General features: G+C 37.2%; 1 long non-coding RNA gene across 1 annotated transcript in view; it reads left to right on the plus strand.

The window, feature by feature from the left end:
• Positions 1-14646, plus strand: part of LOC134730295 (uncharacterized) — a 107737-nt gene extending 93091 nt beyond the window's left edge. The window contains exons 4-6 of the long non-coding RNA XR_010112050.1: positions 8682-10135; positions 11650-11753; positions 14581-14646. This is a non-coding gene — a long non-coding RNA (uncharacterized LOC134730295). The remainder of the gene's footprint in view (positions 1-8681; positions 10136-11649; positions 11754-14580) is intronic.

The raw sequence follows: 14646 nt of genomic DNA on the forward strand, positions 1-14646 counted from the left end.
ATGCCAATAAAAATACCTATTCAATTTGCAAAAAAAGTATTAAATACCACAGATATTTTCTACATAATTATATATATATACACAAGTGGTATGTGTGCGTGTATGTGTGTGTGTGTGTGTGTGTGTGTGTGTATACGTGCTGTGTAGCATACTAGCCATGTAATAACTGTTAACTGTGAAAGTTTCTAAGAGGTCAGTCATCTGTTTCATCACCTTACTTCAGAAAGGGCTGTGCCTGTATTAACCGTGGGGCATGGCTAACTAATGTGGTTTCTTACCTCTTACTCTTCCACCTCTTTTTTTTCATTGAAGTCACAGTCATAACTAGCCCATACACAGTGCTCACTGTTTGCCAAGCATGGTTGCACTTTACACATACTGACTCACTTAACTCTTACAGCATCTCTATCAGATAGGTTTTCCATTACTCTTCACATATTACCTTTAAATTCCCTTTCTTTCCCTTGCTTCTCATTTAACCCAATTCTAACTTTAAATAAGCTCACCTGTCTTTATTCTTCTATTCTCGTGTTCATACTTCTTATTTTAATTTTTTTCTGACCCATTTTCCCTACTTGTGTCACACTTTATCTTCCTGACATTTTGTTTTATCTCCCTCTATCACATTTTTCAGTACTTTGGCTTCTCCTGGAATTTTTAGCTGACAGCCATTGCTGAGCAGTGAGCTCTCAAGGTGCAAAAGGTGCTCAAGACTCCTGAAACTGCGCCGCTCACTTGTTCCCATATCATAGGAGTAGGTGAGGCTGAGAGGCAGGCTGGGTGCCTGGGAAGTCCAGGGGGGGTCAGGCAAGTAACACTTCTAAAGAATAGAGCACTCACCATGTTAGATTGTGTTCAGAGATAATCACTCAGTCAGTCAGATTGCTATTCAGATTAGCAATCTTGTGAAAAGAAAGGCCCAACCTTCCCTGATGAGTATTTCAAGTGCACCCTGCCCAGCAAAGATTCTTTAGAGCACTGCTTAAGAATCTTGCACTTACATTAGAGTCACCTGGAGAGCTTGTTAAAACAGATCTGTAGGCCTGGGGTGGGGATCACAAATTTGCAATTCTAAGTAGCTCCCACGCTACACAGACGCTGTCTGCCCACAGACCACTGTTGGAGTAGCAGTACTTTACAGTTTATATATTTTTCTAATTTTTGGTTTAAATAATTCTGGATAGAGTTTAAAGCCAATCATCTGTACTCTCCTTCCAGTGGCACTGATCTGCCAGACAACTGTTGAGTGACATTCACTCATTAGATTCTGTTTTGTGGCTAAACAACACCAGTTTCTTTAGCTTTTTATAAAATCTATTTTGTAAACCTTGCAGCACTCTTACATCTCTCTTTCATGCCTTCTACCAGTTGTCTACATCTTCCTCCAGTGTAGATAGGCAAACTGAACTGAATCTCTATATATTTTAAATTGGAAAGAGGTTTGATTCAGACTTGGTTTTGCAGATTAACTTTTGGTTCCTATACATTATATTTATTAAACAAAATGTCTTTATTTAGCACTTACATATAATGTAAGTGCTAAATACATATAATGTAAGTGCTAAATACATATAATGTACTGCCCAAAGTGAACTGGAGATTAAAAAAAAAAAAAAGAACTGAGACACAGATCCAGAACTCCAGTTGCTTTGAAACTCAGGAGGAAAATAAAACAAAACAAGACAATAACAAAACAAATCACAGAGAAATAGAATTTTGGGAACTAGAGTGGACCAATTAAATACCAAGCATTGAGTAATCATATAAAACTAGAACAGCAATTCAAGGGAAAATAATTGAGTCAGTCGTGTTTAACTAAAAAAAATCAGGACACAGATAAAAATTTTTCATTTGTATATCAGTACCCATATAAATATACTTTCTATCTATGCCACGCAGTTATTGCTGGATACATAGCCCCTTTTTCGTCCTTATTTATTATGTCCTACCTCCTCCACTACAATTTAAGGCCCTTCAGGGCAGAGACGATGTCTCACACTTCATATTACCAGCACTTAATATAGCATAAGTATATATTCCCCACTTACTACTGATTAAATATGTGAAAGTGAGTGCAGAGGACATAGGCTTATTGGGAAATAAAATGGTCACTGTATCATATTTTTTAAAGGTTATCAAGTAATTTTACCTCAACCATATTAAAGATCTTCATAGGAAGTAGCATCTAAATCCAAGCACAGTATTCTACATGTAGAAAGACTTTGTTAGCATATATTGAGCTAATCATTTCATTCAACAGGTATTATTTACTGAAAGTCTATCTGACCCAGTCATAGCTTTTCAGCACTTACTAATTCACTTATTCCTCCTGGCAACATACTTAGGATACTGGGTAGGAAGTACAGCACACAGTGATGAGATAATCTGCCTAAGGTCACAGTGGTTGGCTGGGATTCAAACCCAGGCAATGCAGCCCCTAAGTCTATGCTCTTGAGCACTGTACTGCATCACCATGCCTCTGGGAAGGAATGCCTGTTACAGTCTGTCTCCCTGCAACCAGGTGACATCCTACCTTGCATTACTTGTTTGTGCAGAGTTGGACATTGATGCTTCCCAGGTATAAGTGAGGTGTGTGGTACATGTGGGTTTTGGGCTTTGCCCTCACCTAGCACTAAGTTGAAAGTGATTCAGATTTGAATACTGTGGTTCTATTGAGCTTAGTTTGATGCTAGTCTGAATAGAATACTGGAACTTATGTACAAAGTCTCTGTTAAAATATGTTTATAGTTTCTAAATATTAGATTGGATTTTCATTCTTCATTACTTGAAATTTGGTTCTATTTTTGTAAGGGAATTGATCCTACCCACAGTTCCCTCTCTATAGCTAGAATACTATCTCTTGCATTATTTCTTTGTGCAGAGTTGGACACTGAGGCCTCCAAGGGATAAATGGGATATGAGGTACATGTGTGTTTGGGGCTTTGCTGTGATCTAGCACTAATATGGTTAAAGCAATTCAACTTTATACAATATGAATCAGTCTTGGCCACATTTTATCCTACTTTGAGCTCCTAAAGGACTTTATATTATTCCTGTCACACACTGACCTGGATTGTTAGGGAAGGCTGGTATACACCCAGCACAGCAGGACTGAAATATTTGTCCTGTAAATAAGGAAATTAATGAAAAAATCTGGTAGAATTCTGTGTCACCTGAAATTCATAAGCAGACTTTTCTTTTTAAATATAATTGCAGTAATTATGAAAGTATGATTAATAACAGTTCTTATACAATTTTCAGTCTCCTCATTAAGCCCACATTCCTCTTGGTTATATGTGCAAGGAAAAAATAGGTCAGATTTATATTAACAGCCATCAACTTACAAAGAAAATAGTAAACCTAGAAACTTGCAAAGAAAATAGAAAACCTAGGTCAGGTTTTCTTATTTAAAATTAATCTCTGCTTGAAATAACATATTTAGAAATTGCTCTTAAATATAGCTTATATTCATTTGAACAATAATGAATGCATTTAGTACTATGTAGCAAAAATTGCACAGTAAAAAGGAAAATATATAAAGTCTAGTTATTTCAGTTCCTTGAAGGTAAAAAGGTTGAGAGGAAAAAAAAATCCTTTCTGATACCAGTCTTATGATACAATATATGCTCTGTGAAAATCTGAAGAAAAGGTGAAAAATGTAAAAATTTAAAAAATGTGAAAACAGTATTTTAAAAAAATAGTTTTAAAGACAGATGATGGGCCGGGTGTGGTGGCTCACACATGTAATCCCAGCACTTTGGAAGGCTGAGGCGGGCGAATCACGAGCTCATGAGTTTGAAACCAGCCTGGCCAACATGATGAAACCCTGTCTCTACCAAAAATACAAAAATTCGCTGGGCTTGGTGGCATGTGCCTGTAATCCCAGCTACTCAGGAGGCTGAGGCAGGAGAATCGCTTGAACCCAGGAAGCAGAGGTTGCAGTAAGCCGAGATCATGCCACTGCACTCCAGCCTGGCAACAGAGGGAGACTCCGTCTCAAAAAACAGAAAGATGATGAAGCTGTCTTCTGCCAATCTTAATGCTAGAATAAATGTTGAATGTGTAAATTCTTGTTGGTGCCTGTGCAATTAATTAAGATATTTATTCTAAATCCATTTTTTGTTTCTATACATCCTTGTATATTTTCAGTTATACTCATTTACATATTCAAGAAATAACAAGAACAATGTTTAAAATATCACAAGTAAAGGAAACTATTAGGTTGGTGCAAAAGCAATTGCATTTTTTGCCATTAAATTCAATGGCAAAACCGCACAATTACTTTTGAACCAACCTAATATTTTGTTGCTGGATGACATCTAAACAACATTCAGGTAATTCAGCCCCCTTTCCCCTTTCATTTAATTTCCCATTTCTACCTCTCCTCCTTTCACAGTTACACATTTTAATCACAATGCCCTGTTTCACACTTCCTTGGTCAGCACCGATATTCTCTTAACTATTTTTCCTGCACAAGCACATAAACCCATAAACATAAATACACACGCATATTAAACAATCCATCACATGATGGATAGCACGGCAGCCTGGTGACATTGTGGGGACGCGGCTGCACATGAGCTCTGACCCAGCTGGCCTTTTCTTGGTGTTGGAGGCCGCCTCTTCCGAGGTTGCAGCACAGGTGGCTGGAGGTGGCACAGTGTGTCGGATGGGCGGTGGTGTGCATATCCAGTTTCCCCAACTGACCAGATCCCAGGTGATCTAGGCTGAGGTCCTCAGTGCAACAATATGGTTCTGGATTCTCTGGTGCTTGTGTCATGAGACTCAGATGCTGTGCTGGGTCACTTTCTATATCCAGAGCCTTCCCAGTGGACAGATGAAGAATTAGGCATCCTTCCTAATGATGAAGACTGAAAGCGTAGACTCAGCTCTTTACAAGAGCCAGGTGAGCATTTCAAGAGATTGTAGACTTCATATTGAAGACAGAAATTAAAGTTGTTTGGTCAAGAATAATAATAAAGCTGGGTGTGGTGGCCCAGCACTTTGGGAAGCCAAGCGGGAGGATTGCTTGAGCCCAAGAGTTTGAGACCAGACTGGCAACATAGGGAGACCCTGTCCCTACAAAAATCAGCCAGGCACAGTGGCACACACCTGCGTTCCCAGCTACTCAGGAGGCTGAGTTGGTAGGGTCTCTTGAGTCCGGGAGGTCGAGGCTGCTGTGAGCCATGATCATACCAATGCACTCCAGCCTCGAAGAGAGTGAGACCCTGTCTCAAAAAATACAATAAATAAAAATAAAACAATCCATTAGGACATACTATTAATGTGTGTGTGTGTGTGTGTGTGTATGCGTGTATATACGCATATTTTTTCTCATGGTGTAAGTGCAGTGAGCACTGAACAGAAGTTATAAAATAGCTGTGTCCTGTGGTCATTAGTAAATCTTCCTGTGAATACTTCCATGAGCCTCTACTGAGATATTGTGACTTCTGTGCATACTTTGTGATATCCAGGCTAGTCTATGATCAAAGGATAACAAAGATTGCAGGTAAAAAATTTTGGAGGAAATAATATCCACCCTGATACCACTCTCATGATTAATATGCTATGTGCAGACTTCTTGTTTTCTATCACCAACTTTGTGTCCTGGCAAACAACTTTGAATTCTAAGGCTGACAGCAGAATGCTAGTGATAGTGCTGCAACCGTAGCAAAGAAAAAACAAAAGATGTTTCTGTATGCAAGTTTTACCATGACTTAAAACTTCTTTAAACTGATTGTCAGTGAAAAGTGAGCAAAAATCAATTTAAGATTGGTGGAAGCCCATTGCCGATATGAAGGGCACTAGTACCATTGCTGACATTTGGAAGGACTGATCTCTAACTTTGAGGAAGGCGGCTGGAAGAAACTATTGGTAGACAGTAAGCAGGGCTTTATAAGAGGAATTACCAATAGACAGTACTGGACACACATGGCCATAAGAACCATACTAATACCTGGAAAATGCTCTTCAGTCTTGTAAAATGCTCTTCAGTCTTGTAAAATGCTCTTCGGTTAAAGCTGCCATTGTTGGGAACATGGTTTTTTGCCTCCCATTCATGATGTGTGTGTAAACTTAAAATGCCTTTCAACTCTGGAAGGACCCCTGTGGGGTCAGATTACAGGTATTAGGATAAATTCATGGTTTATGTAATAAACCATGATTTTCCATGAGAGAGACACGGAAATAGATATAAATGTACGCACGCATGTGTGCATATATGCATATGTGTGTTTGTATGTCATAAAGGTATTTTCTACGTCTGTCTGCTGAGATAATCTAGAAGCAATGGCACCCCACTAGCAATTACATGCAAAGTGTCCAGATTTTTATTTCTAAATACCATTCTATACACTAAAAGGAACAGGGGCTACATAAAAAAAATTATTGATTGTAGAATTGGGGTTGGGAAAGAACAAGATGAGCCTGGAACATTTTATGGTGGCAGCAAGTAAAGAAGTGCTCAAAGAATGATAGGGGCTGGGTGCAATAGCTCATGCCTGTAATTCCAGCACTTTGGGAGGCCAGTGAGAGGATTTCTTGAAGCCAGGAGTTTGAGACCAGCCTGGGCAACAAAGCAAGACCCCCATCTCTAGAAAAATAAAAAAATTAGCCAGCTGTAGCTACTTGGGAGGCAGAGTCAGGAAGATCGCTTGGCCCCAGGAGTTCAAGGCTGCGGTGAGCTGTGATCAGTCCACTGCACTTCAGCCTTCCAGTCTGAGTGACAGAGACCCTGTCTCTAAAACAAACAAACAAACAAACAAACAAACAAACAAACAAAGAATAGTAGGGACAAGTCAGAAGAACACACAGGTCAGTCTGAAGGAATTTTCACAGGACAAACTGGAACAACCTGATCATCAAAAGAAATAAAAATATTAATGGATCTAATCCATTGAATAAAATAATACAATGAAGTCCACAGCAATATTAATAGGCAGGAGAGAATAGAAACCTTTTTCTTATGATGGAAATATAACTCCTTACTGTAGAAAGAATGACTAGAATAATTACCATTTGGCAATCATCATCATAATAACTAATCCAGACAAGAATTATCAATGGATGCTAAAACTAACGGTAGAAACTTTGAGGGGTACCAGGATATGCACATAGTCTCAAAGTATTGCCCCAGAAGAAACATATTAATTACAAAGGAAAATAGTAACTTTGCATTGCATAAACCTGGCAGACATACTTTAACCAGTTGATCAATATTATCATCACTAGTGTCAATGCCTTGTGGCCTAAGACCAACAGGAACACACCTGCAGTTGAACAAGATGAGTTATTAATTATTGTAGTGACAGAGGATGCACCTCATGAGAAATCATGGGGATATCTCAGTAAGAAGGTGTTAGACAGGAATTATAGGATTTGGGCTTGTGTTAGATAATTTTGTGGAGGATTTAAATAATTTCTGGATTGGATGTTCTCAGGAAGCAGGGGTAATTCTATGGTTGGATAACTTATTAAATCTAATATAGAAGGAAAGAAGACCAGACTGAAGCTCCAGCTGTAATTGGTAAATAAGCCACAGGCATACTAGCCAGGATCAAGGAATGATTAGTCATTTGTATGATGATGACAATGTTTATGGTTTTGTCTATGCTCAGACTTGATAATGAATGGTCTTGTCACAAGGTCACAGAGTGGCCTTGACTGATTGCTCTGGTTCAATAAAATGGACCTTGACTGGTGTTCTGGTTAATAGTTTATGTTCAACAAAAGAACTTCAAGTCTCAGCTGTGAGTGCCAGTGTATCTCCTAGCAACACCAAGGTTACCGTGGTATTCTCAGATCCCAGATGTCAGGAACAAATCAACGTCACTTGCCTACTGATATCATGCTTTGAAAATGAAACACCATCACTCCTGTGACATTCCTGCCCAAAATTAATAACCTGGATCTAATCATGAGGAAAAATGAGAATAATACAAATTGCTGGATATTTTACAAAATAGCATGCCTGTATTCCTCCAAATGTGAATGTCATAAAAGAAAGACAGATTGAGTAATTAATCATTCTACATCAAAGGAGACTAGCAAGACATAACAACTGATTGCGATGCATAATTTAGAATTTACTTTTGCTTTAAAGGACATTAGTGGGATAGTTGGCAAATTCTGAATAAGCCTGTAGATTAGGTAATTTTGTACGTGTTAAATGTTCTGATTTTGATAATTATACTATGATATGTAAGAGAATATTTTTACTTTTAGGAAACATATATTGAAGAATTTAAGGGTAAAGGGGCATTATATCTGACCCTTTCTCAAATAGTTCAGAAAAAACCATATATTTGTATATGTATATACATGTATGCACATACACACAAAGGGAAGAATAAAACAAGATTTGGAAAATCTGGGTAAAGAATATATGAGAATTCCTCACACAATTGTTGCAAATGCTATGGATCATCTGTAATGATGTCAAAATTTAAAGGAAAAAGGAAAAAAAGTCTTCCTCATCTGGTGAATTCAATCTTGTTGTTTGACTCATTGCATTCTTAGGTAAAATGTCTATTTATACACATATTTACATCTAAACCTCCTAGCTTAATTTTTAATGGCCATGATAAGACTGATGACTTGTGGGGTTTACTCAGAAGTATATACTTCCTTTAGCAGTCCTTGTATTTGGTAAAATGTGTTCTAATTCATCTTTTCTTCTGTAGATAAGAATTGCTGGCAACATATGCACTAAACTTCGTTTTGAAAAATCCCCTTGATGCCGATCACTGAGAAGTGATCCACAGGTGAGCGTCTAAGCATTGAACATTTTCTATTCTGTGCTTTTTTCTTTCGTGTGTTGTTGATATCAGGCTGTTATCAACACATTCTATGAAACAGGACCCTAGGTATATGCATTATAACACGCAACTCATTATAACACAGAGTATAGAATTAGGGATAAAATAGGAGTGAAATCATTTTTGATAGCTTCTTAGTGAAACATAATTGTCTTTATTTTAATGAGTGTTGTTTTAGAGGATTTGAAGATCATAGAGCACAAGAGAAAACATAGTGCCTTTACATTTAACTTCGTGTGTGTGTGTGTGTGCTCATAAATGACTTAATTTTAAAGCTAAAGATTATTTAGTATTCTATAGATTAAGATGAATCATTATTTGAGGCAAAGAAAGTTATTATCTTATTAATATATGGTCCAGAGTCAGCTAAAGTCAGATACTATGGAAGTGGGTTGACATGTGCCTGGGTCATCCTAAGAAGGAAATAAAATCAGTACTTTAGCTCAGTCCATTGTATCACTTAGCCTTAACATTTGCAAATGATTTTGAAACCTTGCTGTATTTAGCTCTTCTTAATTATAATTGACAATTGGTGGTGGCTATATAATTTTTAATAAATGCATAGTAACAATGTCTTATTTAGTAGGAGTATCTCTTAGGTTCTCATGAATATGTGACGGGGACTGCCTTACCTTCAGGACTATACCATCGATCTCACTGGGCCCCATTACCTTGTGGCAATGACCTGAGGTTTGACAAAATTGTAAGAACCAGCCTCAGTAACAGTGTTTCTCGAAGTGTGAGTATTGCCTGCCTTGGAATCAACTGGGGTGCTGATTAGAATGAAGATTCCTGACTCCACCCCATACCTACTCCATTGGAAACTGATTGTGAGACCCAGGAATCTGCTTTTTAAATAAGCTCCCTAAAGTGATCCTTAGGTGCCTAATGTATGAAAAACATTCTCAGAACTTGCCTTAAATTAATTTTTTTAAAAATGAATGTACTTTATACTCCTCCATCTCTCTCATATTTCTTTCCACATCACATACTTTATCAATATCTCAAATTAAACACATAAGAAAGCACTGAAATAATTTTATTCATTCAAGATCTTAAAGTCCAGAACTACCTAAGATATCCTCAGTTCAGCTCTTCTGTAGTTCTGCTCTCAATCTATTATTTGAATCATCTAAAGATAATGAAGTCATTTTAAGCTATAGTCATTTGATAAGCAAATAATTGTAAAGTTTGTTAAAACAGCTCACATTCTTCAGCTATGCTTCTTGTTTCAGCAGATAACCTGCAGGCATCATTGATGAAATTAAAATTAGGGTGAATCATGAGCAGGAGAAGATATTACTTCAGAAGACTATAAGGTCAATCACAAGCAAAAATATATATATTTCAGTTCCTTTATATGTTCAATTTACTTAGATATTTGTTTATTTTTCCCTGTTTGTGGTAATCCCTAGTTTTTGCATTTTCTTGTAACTAGTTCATTCCTGTAAATGAAGAGTTTCTAATTCAGGAACTGCTTCTTTTTGCATACATTAATTTGTAAATTTTTTTTCCACATAGAATTTGTCTACCAAATAATGTATTTTACTGTTCCTTAGTATGCATTTTTGAAATGTACTTATTATCATTGTATCAAATACAATCTCATTTACCCAGAGCATTTAAATAGGAGTCACTGTTAAGAATGTGTGACCTGAAAGATAATAATTCTAATAATAGAATGCTCAAAACACCCAGTAATGTTCTATTTTGTGCATCAAAGCAAAATATTGGGCAAATGGTACTGGACTTCCAGATCAAAGATATTTCTAATTTAAAGTCATTAGTGGATGGACAAAAGAGCTTCAGCTTTAGAAAACTTATTCTTAGGACAAATGCAAAATTGAATCCCAGATAAAAGAATACACAAGATAGGCAGTATAAATAAACACCAGCGTGATAGACTGAATACCAGCATTAACAATGTGGTCATTGGAATGTGGAAGGGAGTAGGTAATTTTTAACAAATGTAGACCAACTATCTCACCAAATATATAACATATGAGACAAGAAGACTGGTATATATATACATATATATGTATATGTATATATATCTTCTTGTCTCATATATATATATGATATATATATGTCTTCTTGTCCCATATATGTATATACACATATATATATACATATATACATATATATACACACACACACATATATATATCTCCTATAGGCATTCGATGAAGATATTCTTTTTTCTGTAAAGCATATACTTAAAAACTTTGATAAACCGTGATTTGTTTAATATATTCACGTTTAGAGTATCTTTCTCTGATGCCCAAATCCAAGCTGTACTATTCTTGTCCTCATTTAAGAGTATCTTACTCTTCTTTTTAAATGTGCAGACATCTTATTATTTACTACGAGCAATTTGCATGTATAAGATTACATTACAAATACATTATTATAAGCTTACATTACATTGTATACATTATACATATAATGTATAAATATTTTTTGTATAAGAAGCAATCTAACAATTACTTACACAATTTTAATGCTTTCATAAGATTCTTGTACTAAATTTGGAGAAATGGAGAAATCTGAATATTTTATCTATCTCAGTCAGAGTTTAAAAAATGAATGGTACAGTGACCTAATACTTTGAGCTCAAATTAAATTCAAGGTTTGCTATAAAATTTTTTGCATTTTAGCCCAGAGGACATTTAACCACTTTCAATTAACTACACGTATTTTCTGTTCTATAGTACATACTATGATAATGATATTACAGTGACTTTATGCAATAAAAATGTGATTACAAATTTTAACAAATTACTCTGAGCCTAAATTTTCCTAGTGTCTATCATTAATATGATTCTCTCACCAGCATCCTGCCACATGCCTAGTTTGATACTGAAGATTGACAGCACTAAGGGAGAACTTACTGTTATAACAAACTAGGAGAAAGAAAGATCAAGCTTTTGGGAACATGTATGTAAAATTTTCTACAATTATTAATGCTCTAAATAGGAATAGAATTAAAACTTGTTTTTCATGAAGATTTGTAATGTAAGCAAATGACCTACTACTGTCACTCTGTCAATTTGTTACACACCAATAACTTCCATAAATTTCCTGGTTACATCAAGCTTTGAGTCATCTACATGGGCTGGTAGATGACCTCACCAACTGGTTGGGTTTAGGATTTTACTTCTTCAGAATCTACTTTACAAACTAAAGTGGGTAGGAACAAACCCTTTTTGACTTCACTTCCAAATGTTTCTGGAGCTACACTTCTTAATCTCCTTCCTCCTTTCCTGTCTCAGAGGAACAGGAGTCCTTCCTCCTCATCAGTTCTAACTTCCATCTGCAGTTTTGATCCCATGGCTTCCCACCTCCTCTGGACTGATTTCCATCCGTTATTTATTTATTTATTTAGCTGTGTTTTTCTTCTCCATCGAGTCTCCTTTTATGTACAAATATCCTCCTGTGTTCTCCATTTAAAACAAATTTAAAAATTAAAAGTAGGCCAGGTGCAGTGGCTCACACCTGTAACACCTCCCAGCACTTTGGGAGGACAAAGGCAGGAAAATTGCTTGAGCTTAGGCATTTGTGACCAGCTGGGGAAACATAGTAAGATCCTGTCTCTACAAAAGAAAAAAAAAATACCTGGTTATGCACGCTTGTAGTCCCAGCTACTTGGAAGACTGAAGTGGGAGGATCACCTGAGCCTGGGAAGTCGAGGCTGCAGTGAGCCGAGATTGTGCCACTGCACTCCAGCCTGGGTAACACAGAGAGACCCCACCTCAAAAAAATAGCAATTAAAAAAAACATGAAAAATGTAAAAAGTGAAAATTGAAAAAGCAAATAACAATAAAAAAATTTCCATTTTATCCTCTATTTCTCATTTTCTTTACTGCAAAACCTTTAGAAAAGCTCATCTGTTCTTTGCCTAGCCCTTCCCTTTGCCTAACTCTCACTCCCTCAACCCTCAGCAGTCAGGTACTCATGAAACTATTTTCACACTAGTGCCTTCCTTATTGCCTAATCAAATGGTCTCTTGACGCTCTTGCTAACTCCTCTTTGTTTGACACGACTGAACATGCCTCTCCTAATAAGACTTTGTTCGGCCTGGCCATCTCCTACCTCTCATTCCTTCCCCAGCATCTTGGCTGACTCCTTAGTGCTGCCTTTCCTTTATGCAGGGCTCTATCCTGGCTGCCTTCTCACCACGTTCTATGTGTTATCCCTGGGCAGTTTTGTCTACTCCAAAGTAGTAGCACCCACACACTTCTGACTCCCAAATCTGTATCTTATGGCCATACTTCTTTCCAGAGATCTTGTTTAATCTATGTATCCACCTACTTAACATCCCAACTTGAAAAGCCATAGACTCCTGAAACTCAACATGTCCAAGAGTGAACTCATTTGTTCCTCCTGTAAAACCTGCTTTTTCTCCTACCTTCCCCATCCCTATGAAGGGTTTCACTCTTTGCCCAGAGTCATCGCTGGTTCCATTTTATTCTTCTTCCCACTTCTGCCACCACCACTACATCCAGTTGGTCATCAAAAATATCTTTTAACTTTTTTCCATGCTCCTCCATCTTGTTTTCCATTACCTTAATCTGGCCCCTTTTCATCTTTTCCCTGGACTACTAAGTGACCTTTTAATTGGTCTCTGCTCCACAGTTGCTTTGGATCACATCATTCCCCTTCTTGAATGTCCCTCATGGCTATTGACTACCTACAGAATAAAGTCTGAGCTCCCCACATGGCACAGGAGGCCCTTCACAACCCGGGCCCCACAAGCTCCCAGTGTGGATTTGACCTCTACCCTTAGAGAGGTATAAGCCTTATATTCTAGTTGAGCTGGACTATTTAAATCTCATCTTTGTTCATGCTGCTTCCTTTGCCTGCCCTCTTGGTACCCACCTGCCTACCCCTGTAGATCTAACAAACTGACTCCTCATGGTACTGCTTAGGAGCTACTTATTCTCTCACATTCCCTACCCCAAGTAGATGAATTTCTCACCTTTAGTGCATGATCCTTTTCCAACACATCATACAGAATTATGAAAGTTTATTGAGGTCTGTTTCCTCCTTACCAGGCTCTGTGTTCTATTAGGGAGGGGACTGCATCTCATTCATTGCTGTGTTTTGGAATGTCCACATGGAACTTGAGACTAAATGTTCAATAAATACCTGTTGAAGTGGATTCAAGCCTAGAATTCTCCCATCCCTATTTACAGAATTTCCTACTGCCCTACGGCTCTTTGTCACCTTTTCCAAATTTACATGAGAGTTATAAGCAATGAAGAGATTGCTTTATGTATTCTAGAAGAAAAATATACATAGCCGTCATTTCTTGAGTCCTTACTAGGTGCTGCTTTTGTAATATATGCATATTAATTCATTTAATCCTTACAACAACCTTATGAGGTAGGCTTCATCTTTATCATCATCCTCACCTTAGAGAGGGGGTAACTGAGACAGAGTAGTTAAGTAACTTGCCAAAGGTCACAAAGCTAGGAAGTAGAAGAGCCAGGATTTGAATCCAGGCAAGTTAGCTACAGAGTACACATTCTTAACCATCATCCCACACTTTTTCCATTTGTAGTGTGCTGTCCCAGCCTACCCTTTTGTCTTCCTTATTTGGTAGCAACAACACATGTGTTTTCAGGAACAGATAAATATTATGTCAGTACGTTTCAATCTATTTGGCTATGTAAATATGGGAATGTTTTATTGATATAATTTTTATACATAATTTGTAATTTAAAAATAGTTAAAATATGTATTGCTTTTGACTTTCTCAAAGAAGTGTAGAAGTTTTGAGTCAAAAGGGACTTTGAAGATCACTTGGAGAGATGACTACTTACCCAAG

Source organism: Pan paniscus, chromosome 3, assembly GCF_029289425.2.
Source record: "Pan paniscus chromosome 3, NHGRI_mPanPan1-v2.0_pri, whole genome shotgun sequence".
Lineage (NCBI taxonomy): Eukaryota > Metazoa > Chordata > Mammalia > Primates > Hominidae > Pan > Pan paniscus.